Consider the following 17,406-nt stretch of genomic DNA (forward strand, 5'->3'; position numbering starts at 1 on the left):
TCCGTGTCCTTAAGAAGCCGAAAACTTTGGGTCAACAACTTATCGCATGGTACTCTGCAACGTGGGTATTTTTCTGCGTAGTGGGAACGTGCTTGCGGCCTATTTCCAATTGCTAACCCATAGGAGATAATTATATCCGTCATGTCACTTTATGAGTAGTACGCTTCCATTGTTAACAAGCAGAAGAGAAATGGAAAATTTACCAACCTATTCGTGCACAGTGCAGTACAAATATCACAGTGACAGTAAACATTGCGATATGACTTACAGGGACTAGATGTTTGTCTGTGAAAGCATGTAATATAGAATAACGTGATGCAATTCTGAAATGTACTTAAATGCCATACTCCGAATAAATAAATGCGATACATACCCATAGTTGCAAGCAATTTACTACAAAATAACACACACTAACAACGCTAAAACTATAGTACATGCAACACAACTGCCTGTAGATTACCCAGTGCTCAGACTTGTGTACACTGGAGTACGTCAATACGGAAAGACACGTACAGTAGTGAACGCTATTGACGGATCATGGGTTGGGGTTCGGTTGTTTGGGGAAGGAGAGCTGACAGTGAGGTCATCGGTCTCATCGGATTAGGGAAGAACGGGGAAGAAAGTCGGCCGTGCCCTTTCAAAGGAACCATCCCGGCATTTGCCTGGAGTGATTTAGGGAAACCACGGAAAACCTAAATCAGGATGGACGGACGCGGGATTGAACCGTCGTCCTCCCGAATGCGAGTCCAGTGTGCAAGCCACTGCGTCACCTCGCTCGGTTCACGGATCATGGGGGCAGCACCTGTGGCCATACATCACTTGTTTATTTAATATCTACCTTGCGTGTCAGGCGGACATATTCACACCCGAACGTCTTCAGCCACTATGGACAAGTGTAGAGATCTCACAAAGTATGCATTTCCAGACCCACGTTCAAGGTATTTTTTTTCTTGTTCTTGTGGTTGGTATCACCTATCAAAATATTTGCCACTATTTCTCCAATATCCTGTGTAGGTATTCCACCCAAGAGTCTTCAGGCGCATTTGCTCTGGTGTTCTGACAGATATTTTCGATTTCGTGTTTGGAATGTGTAGGTGGAGTCAGTCGAAATTAATACTGTTCATTACGCCTGTCATGATGTGCCACTGTCGCCGCAAAGCGTCGGTTAGTTCCCCGTTAAAAAAAAAATTAATTTATTTTCAAAGCGGAATTTCACGTACCCATTCGGATGGACGGGCCACAAACTAGTCTACAACGTCATTCGCTTCATCCATTTGTATTAACAGGAGCGGGAAAACTCTAAGAATAACCGATACTCTAACAGCGACAACAAGGCCCTGGCCCAAATTGATAGCTACCGCCACTCTCCGTTTTCCAGTTTTCCTGCTAATACGTATAGCTAAAACGAATACCAAGCTGGACTAATCTCGGGCCGCTCTAACGAATGAGAATGTAAAATTCCGCTTCAAACAGCATTTCGCGTGTAACGGAAACAAACCGAAGCTTTCCGTCGACGTGATGACCAGTACACGTTTGGACTGACTGCATCTACACATTTAAAATATCTACTGAAAAACCAGAAGAAATGTGCCTGAAGACTTTTAAGAGAGACATCCGGTACATTTATACACTGAAGTAGCAAAAGTCACGGAGCACGTCGTAGCATCGTGTCGGACCTCGTTTCACCCAGTACAGAGCATCATCTCCGTGTGGCGTGTACTCAAAAAGTCGATAGAAGTCCCTTGCAGAAATATTGCACGCTGCCTCTGTAGCCACACATAGTTACGAAACACTGCCTCACCTGTAATAGAACACAGGCAGATGCAGCTCAAGTGCGTTCTGGGTACTGATACTCTAATAGAGGTGGTGATATCTGGCATAAAAGCTGAAACCTTACTGCCTGCAGCCTCCTGTAACAAATCGTCCCGTGTGCTGGATTTTTCCACGTGTAGAACATTCGCACTTACCTTGCTCAGAGATCCGTCCTGTTCCGCACCATTCTGTCGCGAGAGTTCCCGCCACTCATTGTCGTTAAGTGGATTATGTTGTGGATCAGCGGGTTCGATTTTCTCCAACTGTGGTGGTCCCGCCAAGGCATTGCTATTCTGCTCACGGTCCCCTCATGAGCAGTCTCTGCTTTCGTGGTGTAACGTTCTCTGGCAGCATGCATCCAAAGTGAAAGTTAAAAGAACATTTCGATGTATAATGTTCATTGCAACAAATAATTTATATGTATTTCTGTTAATTGTATTTCAAAAGGACATTTAAAAGATAATTATGAATTTTGCTATTATAAATGATTATTCAAAGACTGTTAAATACTATCTGTGGCGGAGGATGTGAAAACCGCTACAGAAGAAAGGATATGTTATCAGAAACGACAAAGACTGTACAAAAATTAGGTAAGATATAAATTGGCAATATATTGTAGTAGAATCGCTTGCCTTCTGCACAGACTGAATGGGAGAGGAACCCGTAACGTTGCATTAGGCTCTTACGTAGTCTTCATTTGTCGTAAGTCGATGATCGACGCCATTTGTAGCTGGGATTGTAAACGGTGTGTAAAGATTTTAATTGTTTCTGTTAAAATATATTTATCTAGTAAAATCTGTTTGTCACAATTACTGCAAAGTTCGCACCGGACATTACCCATTTTATTTTAGAATTTCCAGCATTTTATTGGATATCGCTGGCAGTACGGAGCTGCACCGTGAGCGAGCATTCTGGAACAGCGGCAGATTAAAATATACCATCGCAATAACGACCACATCCTAAAAAGGGTACAGGTAGAGGTGAACGAAAATAAAAACGTGTTTCTTTTCACAGCATTCCATAGGCAGAATACAAAGAGATAGTAGATTTTATCTTGTGCATTCACAGGTGGATACAAGCTGCAGCTCTTTTAAATTTTCATTCAAAAAGTGATAAATTCTGAACATAACGTGAAGTGTATTTAAAAGTGGATAATTCTTCAGGAGAGCTTAGAAATATAAAAAAGAATTCATAAAGTAAAGATAGTCTTATGCTTCAAAGCTAGTCGGGCTATATCCAGTAAACAAAAATCCAGTGCAACGTGAAAATCTTTGCTAAGTTCGATGGAAAATTATATTTTCATTCTTGTACAAACAGCTGTAGTCCTTGAATAAAAATAAAACTTGAACATTATTTTGGGAACATTCAAAGAAATTCGTTTTTATTAATCTGCAATAGAATATTTCATATGTAAAGTAATAATCATAGATGAAAAATTTATTGCAACCTTTGAAACCTCCCTTTAGAAAAATTTATTAATGATTGTGCTGATAATCTCCTTTAAGTTATTTGATTTTCAAACAGCTGAGCAAAACTCAACGTACTCAGACATTTCTCTTTACTTACTCTGATCATCACTAAACAGACTCACAATATTTTAGCGCAACGCAATCTGACTTATATAATCCCCACAAAACAATGGCCCCGACTAACAATAACCTATACCTTTCACGAATCACTAACCTCATAAAAATCTTCCTTACTCGAACTACTGCAATATAGCGAGCGCCAGTACTGCCAGCTACATAAAAGATTCTAACTATTGAAGGCACTAAGTAGAAATCCAGTCCTACAAATTTACTCTGATGGACACACGTCCAGATTATCCGCTCTCAAAACTCTGTCATCTCTCTCCCCACATCCAACACTGCTGGCGGCTCACCTCCAACTGCGCTACGCTAAGCGCTGTTCACATCCAACTGCCCAACACTACAATAGCGAATATTTCAACAATGCCAACCAGCCACAGACTGCACATAGCACAATCAGTGATTTTCATAGAGAGCGCTATGTGGCGTTACCAACATAAAAACCTAAACAGCCTACTTACACCTTTCATTTCTCATGTCCATCCACGTATATGTTAAGTTTAATCTCAACGGTTTCCCAATCAAATTAAACGCAGAAAACAAAGTTTAAAACCAAACGGTCAGCTCCCGAATAATTAAAACAGACAGAAAGGCATTAAAGTGGTTTCTGATCCCACTGCTTCCAGGGTTTTGTGATTGCGTTCGCGTGTCTCTTCATTCCTGTACTGATTTGCCCTATCTTTTTCTATTCCCCAGATGTTCCCAAATCACCGCCACCCTTATTGCTATCACCACTCAGCTGATTCCAGCCCCGTAATAGAACTCACTACGACCGCCCGTTGTTGTCGCTACTACATCTACATTTATACTGATCAAGCCACCCAACGGTGTGTGGCGGAGGGCACTTTACGTGCCACTCTCATTACCTCCCTTTTCTGTTCCAGTCGCGTATGGTTCGCAGGAAGAACGACTGCCGGAAAGCCTCCGTGCGCGCTCGAATCTCTCTAATTTTACATTCGTGATCTCCTCGGGAGGTATAAGCGGGGGGAAGCAATATATTCGATACCTCATCCAGAAACGCACCCTCTCAAAACCTGGACAGCAAGCTACACCGTGATGTGCACAGCGCCTCTCTTGCAGACTCTGCCACTTGAGTTTGCTAAACATCTCCGTAACGCTATCACGCTTAATAACCCTGTGACGAAACGCGACGCTCTTCTTCGGATCTTCTCTATCTCCTCCGTCAACCCAATCTGGTACGGATCCCACACTGATGAGCAATACTCAAGTATAGGTCGAACGAGTGTTTTGTAAGCCACCTCCTTTGTTGATGGACTACATTTTCTAAGGACTCTCCCAATGAATCTCAACCTGGTGACCGCCTTACCAAAAATTAATTTTATATGATCATTCCACTTCAAATCGTTCCGCACGCACACTCCCAGATATTTTACAGACAGAAATGCATAAAAATGGTTTTTGATCCCACTGCTTCCAGGGTTCTCGTGACCGCGTACGTGTGCCCCTTCATTCGTGTACTGATTTACCCTACGTTTTTCTATTCCCCAGTTGTTCCCAAAGGAACTAGGGTGGCCGCGTACAGTCAGTCACTCTGGTCTAGGTTTTCGACTGCGCCCGCAACTGGAATCGTGCGTTTGCGCACCGCGTGACTAGATCGTATACTTAGACAGATACTCCCCCAAATCGTACTCGAACTCTTATTGCACCGCTTTAAATGCTTCCACATCATCCTTTCATTTTGCAAAACGATGAGGTATCAGTCCCCTATAACTTAGAACTACTTCAACCTAACTAACCAAATGACATCACACTGAGGCGCCTAGAACCTCATGGCCACACCGGCCGGCTGCATTTGGCAGCTGGGATGATGTGACACATGTGGGTTGGCATTATAGTCAGGCAAATACTGATCAGCTCTGCTGCTCCGAACGTATAAAATAAAAATTGATTAGCCTGTACCATGTGTTCGAGCAAACGGGCGGCTCTCGTAAATCCAGAATATTTAAGGAAGAGTATTACGATAGTGTTGTGTGGGCTCGTGCAGCCTCCGACCAGTAGGCTGAAAGGAATGTGTGTGAGTGAATTCCTAAAGTACCAAACTGCTGAGATCATCACTTACGCTAACCCCAACTAAGAACAACACACAACCCATGAAAGAGGCAGGACTCGAACCTCCGGCAGGAAGGGCTCTCAATCCGTGACATGGCGCCTCAAACCTCGTGGCTACTCCGCCCGGCGCTGAAAGGAAAGCCTGCCGAAATTCCCTTACTGTCTCACAACGCCGCGATCTGGTCCTCATTGGCATGGCAGGTTCCCCTGCTAAGAAACAACGCACGAATTCAGTTGTGTGTGCTGGGCAACACTGGGGAAAGCACAAATTCGAACAGTTCCGACCAGGCATAGGGTGAATTCAGTTAACCGAGTTCAGGAACAACTCAAACTCACGTAGTGAAAGGAAATGCTTAAAACAGAAGCTTTGCTTTTCTCTCGCGAAGGTCTGTCCTCCGCCGCGAGAACCTCCCGCAACATTGCTTTCCCTGTAATCGCACTTATCCTCGCTTTCCGAGACCCTCTTTGCACTTTATTCCCTGAGGCTCCAACTCCATCAGCCCCTATACATCTACATTTACATGGATACTCTGCAAATTATATTTAAGTGGCTGGCAGAGGGTTCATCGAACACCGCGCGACCGTTACGGTTGCAGGTTCGAATCCTGCCTCGGGCATGGATGTGTGCGATGTCCTTAGGTTAGTTAGGTTTAAGTAGTTCTAAGTTCTAGGGGACTGATGACCTCAGATGTTGAGTCCCATAGTGCTCAGAGCCGTTTGAGCCATTTCATCGAACAGCCTTCACAATTCCCTATTATTCCAATCTCGTATAGAGCGCAGAAGAAACGAACATATATATCTTTCAATGCTAGGTCTGGTTTCCCTTATTTTATTATGCTGGTCGTTTCTTCCTATGTTGGTCTCCGTCAGCAGAATGTTTTAGCATTCGGAGGAGAACGTTGGTGATTGAAATTTCGTAGGAAGCTTCCTCTGCAACGAAAAACGCCTTTGTTTTAATGATCTCCATCCCAAAGCCTCCAACATTTCAGTGACATTCTCTCCCCTATATCGTGATAATACACTTTTTCGATGCACCCCGTCAGTCCTATGTGGTAAGGATCCCACACCGCACAGCAGTATTCTAAAAGATAACGGACAAGCATAGTGTAGGCAGTCTCCTTAGCAAATGTATTACACTTCCTAAGTCTCCTGCCAGTAAAATGTAGTCTTGGGTTAGCCTTCCCCAGAACATACTCTGTGTGTTACTTACAATTTAAGTTGTTTGTAATAATAATTCCTAGGTATTTACGGCCTTTAGATTTTTCTGATTTATCGTGTAACCGAACTTTAACGGATTACGTTTAGCACTCATGTGGATTACCTCACACTTTCTGTTATTTAGGGTCGATTGCCAATTTTCGCACCATCCAGATACCTTTTCTAAATGGCTTTGCAATTTGTTTTGATCTTCTGATGACTTTATTAGCCGATAAACGACAGGGTCATCTGCAAACAATCAAAGACGGATGCTCAGATTGTCTCCCAAATCGTTTATAGAGATGAGGAACAGCAAAGGACCCTGGAGAACGCCAGGAATCACTTCTGTTTTACTCGATGACTTGCACCACCAAATTCTGATAGGAACCTAATTGGTATACACTCTGGGCCAGAAGACTTGCCTTTATTAAGTAATTCAAGTTGCTTCACTACTCCAAGTATATGTACTTCGACGTTACTCATGTTGGCACCGGATCTTGTTTCGAATTCTTGATTATTTACTTCGTGTTCCTTTGTGAAGGCATTTCGGATAACTGTGTTTACTAGCTCTGTTTTGGCAGCACTGTCTTCGATAGTATCTCCATTGCTATTGCGCAGAGAAGGCATTGATTGTGTCTTGCTGCTAGCATACTTCACATACGAACAGAATCTGTCTGAATTTTCTGCCAGGTTTGGAGATAAAGTTTCGTTGTGAAAACTATTATAAGCATGTCGCATTGAAGTCAGCGCTAAATTTCGAGTCTCTTTAAAAGATCGCCAGTGTTGGAGATTTTGTTTCCGTTTAAATTTGGCATGTTTGTTTCGTTGTTTCTGCAACAGTGTTTTGACGCGTTTGGCGTACCAATGAGGATGAACTGCGTCGTTTGTTAATTTATTTGGTGTAAATCTCTGAATTGCCGCCGATACTATTTATTTGCATTCAAGTCACATCTGGTCTGCAGTGACATTATTAATGTGGAAGGAGTGGAGGAAGATGTATGTGAATTTTTATTTGCTTTTTTGAACAGGTATATATTTCGTTTATTTGTGGAGGACTTGGGGGTCTGGGTACGTTCAATAATACCAGTATCCGTTTTAATCCTCGTTACTAGTTCAGGATTATTCCGTGTTAACAGGTAAAGCGCGGTTTTCACAACCTTTTACTATTCATGAAGTAACTGCTCGAAATAGTTGTCGGAGAAAGCGTTTAGCAAAATTTCGGATGATGTTTTATGCGTACCTCCGGAATTAAACATGTATTTTCACTAACATATCGAGGATAGATTAAAGGCACCACGAACTATATTTGTATGAGTCGGGTACGCGTTTGAAATTAAACTCAACTCGTCTTTGAACCTTTCACCTACTGTATCATCTGAATTGGGAGGTCGGTAAAAGGATCCAGTTATTATTTGATTCCGGTTGCCAAGAATGTGCTCTGTGCATACTAATTCGCAGGAACTGTCTACTTCAATTTCGGGACAACCTGCTTTGAGGTGAGCCACACGTTTCTTGAAGTCACGAGCTACGTATCGTCCCCTCTGGACCAAACCTGGGTTTTGCTCACAGTAGCCGGCAGTCTGTTGCTTTATCGTCACCGCCTGCGGCCGAACTGGTGCTCGCTGTCTCTGCGACGTTAACTCCCGGCTCTCGGCAGCTCTTAGGAACAGGAACTCGGGCGCAGCAAAAGACAGAGTACGTATCGCGCTGATTCTCTGCTCTGCCTGACCCTTCGTGGCTTCCAAACGCCCGGCAGCCGCTCTCTCAGCTCGGGACAGTAGCTCTACGCGTTCACTTTGGGACAGCCACGAACGTCGCCATAACCGTGCTCTCCTGTTCTTCGAGCACTCTGTTTAGCGGCAACTGCTCGCTTTCAGCTTCACAGACGCTTCTCGACGACCCTCGACGTTTTCGCTAACTCGATCACTATTTCATCCCGTAGCATCTTCTAAAGTCATTGGCTTTACTTTCCACGTTCCGTTCGAGCTTAAGATTCGCAGCTTCTAAGTCATCAAATAGCTTTTCATTCACTTTCCTCGGCTCATTAAATTTCTCTTCAGTCCCTTCGTGAGTTCACCAACCGGCACAGAGGTTGTTTGAGCATAGTGGAAAAAAAATTTGCATGCAGTTAATGCAATACTAAACCTAACCATAGTACATAACATCGTTAAATGAACCTGTATAATTAATCAATGGATTGTGAATTTGGCACATTAGTTCTACTCATTCCTCTCTATGGGTACTTCGTTATCACTGTCTTTTTGTGCAGCATATAAAAATCAGGCTAATATTTCAAAGAAAGAAGCCGTTAAGAGCATCGAGTTGCAAGTCTGGCAGCTATTTGGTGCGTTCTGAAGTAGTTAGAGGACACACGATTTGAGTTTTCATGAAACACATTTATTCAAAAATAGCCACAAAGAATTATGGGTGGACATTCTGTAGATATACTTAAGTTGTGCCTGAACACGAAATAAACTAATCTGATCTGGCAAGAAGAAATTACATAGCGCAATTTAACTATGCATACGTGAGGGAAAAGAGAGGAAAGGGAACAGAAACATATGACTTCAGTTATCCAATCAAGCTTCACACGAAAACGACGAAATTCAGAGGAACATTACCTGCATTGCCTGCATGCACTAACATCAAAGGGGTTTACACCGATTGAAACATCTTGTTACAGCAAATACACCACCTGAGAATTCACGCAAGCATCATGGAAAGAAGTCACCTGAGTTGCACATCCAACTGTTTCAAACAGATGTGAGTGAAAATCGCTAAATGTATAAATCAATGAGAGTACACCACTGTAAGAACGAATAGATCATGAATCACACCGAATTCATAATAAAACCATCAAGGCGGAAGGCCCCAATGATTCGAGAAACATATGGCCCCCAATAAACAAAGGCAGCTGCTACACGTTCCCACAAAACACGGAAATGCAGTAACGCAAATATTCACCCATCACTTATCAGTTAAAATAACACGGACCAACTATTGAGATTCAGTAATAGAGCGCAACGCTCACAGAATAAAGACAACTCGAGATCACAGCAGAAAATAGAACATGTGATAAACTACAATACATAAAAAGAAATATCGCACATACACGAAAACACAAGTTCTGTCATATTCACAAAGCTTTAAAGCACATTAACTCAGGCTAACCATATCCCGTAGAGCGCATTGACACCACAATAGTAGAAAGGAACAAAGCAAACTCCGGACACTGACAAAATCATAGACCCAAGCATTGCCTATCAAGAGCAATATAAAGCAAGAAGTAATCGAAACACTTCATTCAGGCCTAGAGCTTTTCCGAACGGCTCCACGCATGAAGACCGCGTTTGAAGCTACGACCTATCTCATCACTGGCAGGAGAGGGCTCACTTAAGAGCACAGCTACATCCACCGAGTTCAGTCCGGAACCGCGCGACTGCTACGGTTGCAGGTTCGAATCCTGCCTCGGACATGGATGTGTGTGATGTCCTTAGGTTAGTTAGGTTTAAGTAGTTCTAAGTTCTTGGGGACTGATGACCTCAGATGTTACGTCCCATAGCGCTGAGAGCCATACATCCACCGACAGCCACCGCTCGGCTCGGAGCGCATGGAAAGCCCACACGGGAAACGGACAATACCAACTTGACAACCACGAAGCTGTCGAACAGCACCGATAGACCTCTTTGCCCACGTAAGAGGTACAAAATTGGTTATCCTGTGCTTCTAGCAGACGAAAAGCAGCTCAAGTACCAAACCCAAGACAAACCTGAAAAGACACATAAAAAGACCTGGTCACACAAGGTAGGCTAATGGACGAACTTTATAAATATGGGGCTCGATTACACATGGAATATTAATGGATCACTTAAAGTACTGACATACTGATGCGCAGAACGAGTTGCTTGCACTTAACGTCAGATTATCACTGAAACTTCTCAGTCCTTCTGGGAGAGTTAGTAGAACCAACTCAGACAAACAGAATCAAACAGGGCAACAGTCTTATCAAGCGACTCTACACAGACATTTCAACATATCATAAACCCACTAATTATAATCCTTCATGCAGTGATTTTTGCGTTTTCTCCTGTGGAGTTACGGGGTACTTTTATTGATTTGAGCGTCCACTGTCTACATCTATATCTACATGGGTAGACTGCAAATCACACTTAAGTGCCTGGCAGAGGGTTTATCGAACCACCTTCACAATAATTCTCTATTATTCCAATCTCGAACAGCGTGGTGGAATAACTAACACGTATATCTGTCAGTGCGTGCTCTTATTTCCCTTATTTTATTATGATGATCGTTTCTCCCTATGTAGGTCAGCGTTAACAAAATATTTTCACGTTCGGAGAAGAAAGTTAATGACTGAAATTCCGTGAGAAGATTCCGCCGCAACGAAAAACGCCTTCGTTTTGATGACACCCTCCCCTAACTGTGTATCATGCAGTGACACTCTCTCCCCTATTCCATATTAATACAAAACGAGCAGCGCTTCTTTGAAGTTTCTCGATGTACTCCGTTAATTCCATCTGGTAACAATCCCACACCGCGCAGCAGTACTTCGAAAGCAGACGGACAAGCACAGTGTAGCTAGACTCATCAGTAGATCTGTTACATATTCTAACTGTTCCGCCAAAAAAACGCAGTCTTTGGTTTGTCTTCCCCGCATCATTTTCTCTCTCTTCTTTCCACTTAAGTAGTTCGTAACTGTAATTCTTAGGTATTAATTTAAAATTACGGCTTTTAGATTTGATTTATCGTGTAGCCGATGTTTAACGGATTTCTAGTAGCACTCTTGCGGATAACCCCACACTTTTCTTAACTTTGCGCTAATTGCCAACTGCCAACTTTCGAACCATACAGATATCTTTACTAAATCGTTTTGCAACTGATTTCGATCTTCTAATGACTTTACTGGACATTACCTACAAACAGTGATCGTAGATGGCAACTACTCATGATCGCAACAGAGTTTCACTGGACACGGGGAGAAGAACATTTTTCCATAACACATCCGTCAGTAGTTCTCTTTGATAACCAGGATGTGCTTCACTTCAGCAACTGCTTCATTTCTGCACTACAATAGGGTGTCTCACGGAGACCTAGGAGCTATAAAGGGCTTGGAAAATCTCTGTCGGCTAGTCTCATAGTCTTTAAACCGGAGATGCTTATTTTGCTGTAATTGGTTTTGTGGAACCGAGAATTCATTAAGATCTTCTCTTGCAATGCTGCGTGGTGATTGCCCTTTAATCGCCTTAATGAGCTCCGGTCTTATTGCCAAAGGTAATTCAAACTGAGTTCGTGGATGTTATAAATGCATAAGATCCAAAGATAATGAGATGTAGATTGTTTACATAGGAAAGTATCACTTTGCTTATGTCACCGAGAAATACTGGTAATGAATGTTGTGTATAGAGTGACTAACTTATACTTCTCCACAGTACTGCTTGTGAGTCAGGTAGATCTGTGGTACATCTACATCTACATGACTACTCTGCAATTCACATTTAAGTGCTTGGCAGAGGGTTCATCGAACCACAATCATACTATCTCTCTACTATTCCACTCGCGAACAGCGAGCGGGAAAAACGAACACCTAAACCTTTCTGTTCGAGCTCTGATTTCTCTTATTTTATTTTGATCATCATTCCTACCTATGTAGGTTGGGCTCAACAAAATATTTTCGCATTCGGAAGAGAAAGTTGTTGACTGAAATTTAATAAAAAGGTCTCGCCGCGACGAAAAACGTCTGTGCTGTAATGACTTCCATCCCAACTCGTGTATCATATCTGCCACACTCTCTCCCCTATAACGTGATAATACAAAACGAGCTGCCCTTTTTTGCACCCTTTCGATGTCCTCCGTCAATCCCACCTGGTAAGGATCCCACACCGCGCAGCAATATTCTAACAGAGGACGAACGAGTGTAGTGTAAGCTGTCTCTTTAGTGGACTTGTTGCATCTTCTAAGTGTCCCGCCAATGAAACGCAACCTTTGGCTCGCCTTACCCACAATATTATCTATGTGCTCTTTCCAACTGAAGTTGTTCGTAATTTTAACACCCAGGTACTTAGTTGAATTGACAGCCTTGAGAATTGTACTATTTATCGAGTAATCGAACTCCAGCGGATTTCTTTTGGAACTCATGTGGATCACCTCAGACTTTTCGTTATTTACCAACTGCCACCTGCCGCACCATACAGCAATCTTTTCTAAATGGCTTTGCAATTGATACTGGTCTTCGGATGACCTTACTAGACGGTAAATTACAGCATCATCTGCGAACAGTCTAAGAGGACTGCTCAGATTGTCACCCAGGTCATTTATATAGATCAGGAACAGTAGGGGTTCCAGGACGCTTCCCTGGGGAACACCTGATATCACTTCAGTTTTACTCGATGATTTGCCGTCTATTACTACGAACTGCGACCTTCCTGACAGGAAATCACGAATCCAGTCGCACAACTGAGACGATACCCCATAGCTCCGCAGCTTGATTAGAAGTCGCTTTTGAGGAACGGTGTCAAAAGCTTTCCGGATATCTAGAAATACGGAATCAACTTGAGATCCCCTGTCGATAGCGGCCATTACTTCGTGCGAATAAAGAGCTAGCTGCGTTGCACAAGAGCGATGTTTTCTGAAGCCATGCTGATTACGTGTCAATAGATCGTTCCCTTCGAGGTGATTCATAATGTTTGAATACAGTATATGCTCCAAAACCCTACTGCAAACCGACGTCAATGATATAGGTCTGTAGTTAAATGGATTACTCCTACTACCCTTCTTGAACACTGGTGCGACCTGCGCAATTTTCCAATCTGTAGGTACAGATCTATCGGTGAGCGAGCGGTTGTATATGAGTGCTAAGTAGGGAGCTATAGTATCAGCGTAATCTGAAAGGAACCTAATCGGTATACAATCTGGACCTGAAGACTTGCCCGTATCAAGCGATTTGAGTTGCTTCGCAACCCCTAAGGTATCTACTTCTAAGAGACTCATGCTAGCAGATGTTCGTGTTTCAAATTCTGGAATATCCCATTCGTCTTCCTTGGTGAAGGAATTTCGGAAAACTGCGTTCAATAACTCCGCTTTAGCGGCACAGTCGTCGATAACAGTACCATCGGCATTGCGCAGCGAAGGTATTGACTGCGTCTTGCGGCTTGTGTACTTTAGATACGACCAGAATTTCTTCGGATTTTCTACCAAATTTCGAGACAAAGTTTCGTTGTGGAACCTATTAAAGGCATCTCGCATCGAAGTACGTGCCAAATTTCGCGCGTCTGTAAATATTAGCCCACCTTCGGGATTTCGCGTTCTTCTGAACTTCGCATGATTTTTCCGTTGCCTCTGCAACAGATTTCGGACCTTTTTTGTGTACCACGGGGGATCCGTTCCATCTCTTACCAATTTATGAGGTATAAATATCTCAATTGCTGTTGCTACTATATCTTTGAATTTGAGCCACATCTCGTCTACATTCGCATAGTCAGTTCGGAAGGAATGGAAATAGTCTGTTAGGAAGGCTTCTAGTGGCACTTTATCCGCTTTTTTAAATAAAATTATTTTGCGTTTGTTTCTGATGGAATGGATTTGGAAGAAATGGTATTGAGCCTAGCTACAATGACCTTGTGATCACTAATCCCTGTATCAGTCGTGATGTTCTCTATCAGCTCTGGATTGTTTGTGGCTAAGAGGTCAAGTGTGTTTTCGCAACCATTTACAATTCGCGTGGGTTCGTGGACTAACTGCTCGAAATAATTTTCGGAGAAAGCATTTAGGACAATCTCGGCAGACGTTTTCTGCCTACCACCGGTTTTGAACAAGTATTTTTGCCAACATACCAACTATAACCGTATGACTGGGGTATTTATTTCTTACGAGACTCAAACTTTCTCTGAACTGTTCCGCAACTGTATCATCGGAGTCTGGGGGTCGGTAGAAGGAGCCAGTTATTAACTTAATTCGGCTGTTAAGTATAACCTCCACAGACACCAATTCGCACGGAGTATCTACTTCGACTTCACTACAAGATAAACCACTACTGACAGACACAAACACTCCACCACCAATTCTGCCTGATCTATCTTTCCTGAACACCGTCTGAGACTTCGTAAAAATTTCTGCGGAACTTATTTCAGGCTTTAGCCAGCTTTCTGTACCTATAACGATATCAGCTTCTCTGCTTTCTATTAGCGCTTGAAGCTCAGGGACTTTTCCAGCGCAACTACAACAATTTACAACTATAATTCCGACTGTTCCTTGATCCAAGCACGTCCTGTATTTGCCAAGCACCCTTTGACATTGCAGCCCATCCCGCACTTTCCCGAGGCCATCTAACCTAAAAAACCGCCCAGTCCACGCCACACAGCCTCTGCTACCCATGTAGCCGCCAGATGAGTGTAGTGAACTCCTGACCTATTCAGCGGAACCCGAAACCCCACCAACCTATGGCGCAAGTCAAGGAATCTGCAGCCAATACGGTCGCCAAACCGTCTGAGCCTTTGATTCAGACCCTCCACCCGGCTCTGCACCAAAGGTCCGCAGTCGGTTCTGTCAACGATGCTGCAGATGGTGAGCTCTGCCTTCATCTTGTAAGCAAGACCGGCAGCCTTCACCAAATCAGATAGCCGCTGGAATCCAGAGAGAATTTCCTCAGATCCAAAGCGACACACGTCATTAGTGCCGACATGTGCCACCACCTGCAGCTGGCTGCACCCTGTGCTCTTCATGGCATCCGGAAGGACCCTTTCCACATCAGGAATGACTCCTCCGGGAATGCACACGGAGTGCACACTGGATTTCTTCCCCTCCTTAGCCGCCGTATCCCTAAGGGGCCCCATTACTCGTCTAACATTGGATCTCCCAACTACCAGTAAGCCCACCCTCTGCGATTGCCCGGACCTTGAAGGCTGACAGTGATCCTCTGAAATAGGGCAGGCAGCTGCATCTGGCTCAGCCAGAGACAGTGCCTGAAACCGGTTTGTCAGACACACCGGGGAGGCTTTCTGATCAGCCTCCGGGGACGCCTTTCGCTGCCTACCAGGCCTTGGAACGACCTCCCAATCAACCACAGGCGAGGGCTCAGCCCCACTGCGGGCGGCAACCGGGGCAACCACAGCGGCAGACCAATAACGTAGGTTATCTGAACATGAGAGAAACTACAGATTAAGAAAGAAAGGTTAAACCTTTGCTAATTATCTGATAACAGAAAACTAATCGCTCAAATTATGTTGATCGTAAGATTTTACATTCTGTAAAGAATATCAAAAGGATGATCCACCTGGAAATACTTGAAATGACGAAACATATGACTCAGAATGCCATGTTAGTATTAAATGACAAAACTCAGTTTCCTTGGGTCTCTGAGTGGAGGACCATCCTGCAGGTGATGTGCTGTTCATTAGGTAGGTTTGTTGCAGATACTGCTCACCTCTCCAGAGGCATATTTTGTAGTGCTGTTGTACAAACACAGTAGCTTTGATTGGAAGCATCAAAATATCGCTATGACATCACAGAATCTGACGATGTATTTGGTATTTATGTATCACAGTGTGGTATTTGTTATAGATAGAATATCTTTGGTTAGAAATTCTTTATTATGTATTAGACGAGACGTCACTATTTCTACCAATTTTTTCATTTCTAACACTATGACGTAACACACACACTAGTAATGGAGTGGTGGCTTAGCAGTGATCCGTAAATCGGAACCACGCTGGACTGTGATTGGCAGATAGAGTCACAATGGCGACGTGACGCCGGGAAAAGTGTGGTGGAAAATACGTAAAATTGTGGAAAATCTGGTAGCAATAAGAAAAAGAAAGAAAAATATGTAAAACTGAGGAATACACAAAAAAATATGAAAATGGGTGAAAAGTACAAAAAAATATGGAATAATGAGAGTACTTCCTGGATGCGGCATCCGCTGGTGCCTCTAATTATATAATACTGGTATTAACAAATATAACTCAAGTGACATGACTTAATGTAATTCGTTACAAACAAATAGCCATTGGTTGATGCCCCCCCCCCACCCCCCACGTGCTTTACAGCTCTGGAGTAGCCCCTCGCACTCAAGTGTCCCAGCTATAAAAGAGGGGAGGAGGTAATGCTTGATCCTCATTGCTTAGAGGGGAGAGTAAGTGAGCCGGTTGTCGTCACCTTTGTCACATGACAAAGTTGCCTCGATGACTACTCTGGGGACTTTAATCAATTCTCACTGGTTCTCGGGGAATAGGGAGGGGGGGGGGGGGTGTTTACCAAGCATTCCCAAGTTGGTAACCTGACACCTAATGTAAGATATTTGCAGATTCAACACACCTATCCTGCAGTCCTCCATTGCCTCAATAGACATCTCTGCTGGCCAACGTCCCGTACTGAACAGAAAGACTTGCTATGTGGGTCCCATTAAATAATGTAGACGGCATTAGCACATCTGCATCTTAGCAGGATGACCAACTGAAAATAGAGTGTTTGCAGTGGTGCACATGTACATTTAGATTGGAGATCTGCATCTCAAGATTGCACATAGACCGAGTATTGGGGACTGAAGACGCCAAATAAACTGTTTCAGCGCAGTGGCTCCGGGGTAAACTGACCTTATGGCATCTTCCTCAACCGAATCAGTGCATGGCAGCTAGGAGAGAAGGAGCGCAACGTCAAACTGATAAATGGGCTCATACTGTCAAGTTCTTTGTAACTTGACAGTATTATGTAATCACTGAAATAGCGT

At 43.4% G+C, this 17,406-nt stretch overlaps 1 long non-coding RNA gene across 1 annotated transcript in view; it reads right to left on the reverse strand.

Moving 5' to 3' along the window:
- Positions 1-2,086: 2,086 nt before the first annotated feature.
- Positions 2,087-17,406, reverse strand: part of LOC126314277 (uncharacterized) — a 42,848-nt gene continuing 27,528 nt past the window's right edge. The window contains exon 3 of the long non-coding RNA XR_007555748.1: positions 2,087-2,156. This is a non-coding gene — a long non-coding RNA (uncharacterized LOC126314277). The remainder of the gene's footprint in view (positions 2,157-17,406) is intronic.

Source organism: Schistocerca gregaria, unplaced genomic scaffold, assembly GCF_023897955.1.
Source record: "Schistocerca gregaria isolate iqSchGreg1 unplaced genomic scaffold, iqSchGreg1.2 ptg000544l, whole genome shotgun sequence".
Classification (NCBI taxonomy): domain Eukaryota; kingdom Metazoa; phylum Arthropoda; class Insecta; order Orthoptera; family Acrididae; genus Schistocerca; species Schistocerca gregaria.